Source organism: Phoca vitulina, unplaced genomic scaffold (assembly GCF_004348235.1).
Source record: "Phoca vitulina isolate PV1807 unplaced genomic scaffold, GSC_HSeal_1.0 scaffold35, whole genome shotgun sequence".
NCBI classification, from domain to species: domain Eukaryota; kingdom Metazoa; phylum Chordata; class Mammalia; order Carnivora; family Phocidae; genus Phoca; species Phoca vitulina.
This window is the reverse complement of record NW_022589738.1, coordinates 12,955,645-12,956,225: the sequence shown is the minus strand read 5'-3', so window position 1 is coordinate 12,956,225 and position 581 is coordinate 12,955,645.

Below are 581 nucleotides of genomic sequence, written 5' to 3'. Positions count from 1 at the left end.
TAACGTTGAACGAACTCTGTCCTCTCTCTGCTCTCGTAGATGTTCACGGCCTCCCTGGCAACCCCTCCACACATGCCTGGCATGAAGTAACAAGCCGAGAGGGGAAGTCCCACAGTGGGCTCGCCCCATGGGGGCCCCGAGGCCTGCAGACTGCCGACAGGAATGACCAGCACCCGGGAGAGCCAGTTGCTATTGTCCGCAAGGACACTGGCCGAGCATCCCGGTGCTCCAGCTAGACCCAGCAGTGGGGCCCCGGCTCCAGCCAGTCGATGTGCAAAGACTGCTGGACCTAGAACCGAACTCTGGGATGGTTATATTTTGGGGTCGGGAAATCCATCCAAATCCCTTTTCCCTGGTGCGTGTGAGCTTCGGGGAGCAGCAGTTAAGCCTCCGCAGGAGCCAGCAGAGAGCCCGGAGTCTCCACACCACCAAGGCCGCTGTCTCGGATGTACACGTTATTAGGCTGATTGAAATAATCAGAAAACAGCTCCAGAATGCTGGCTTGGAGAAAGGCAGGCAATTTCTGCTTGGCAGACAGTGATGTCAGTCGCCGCAGCGGGGGGGGGGGGGGGGGGGGGGGG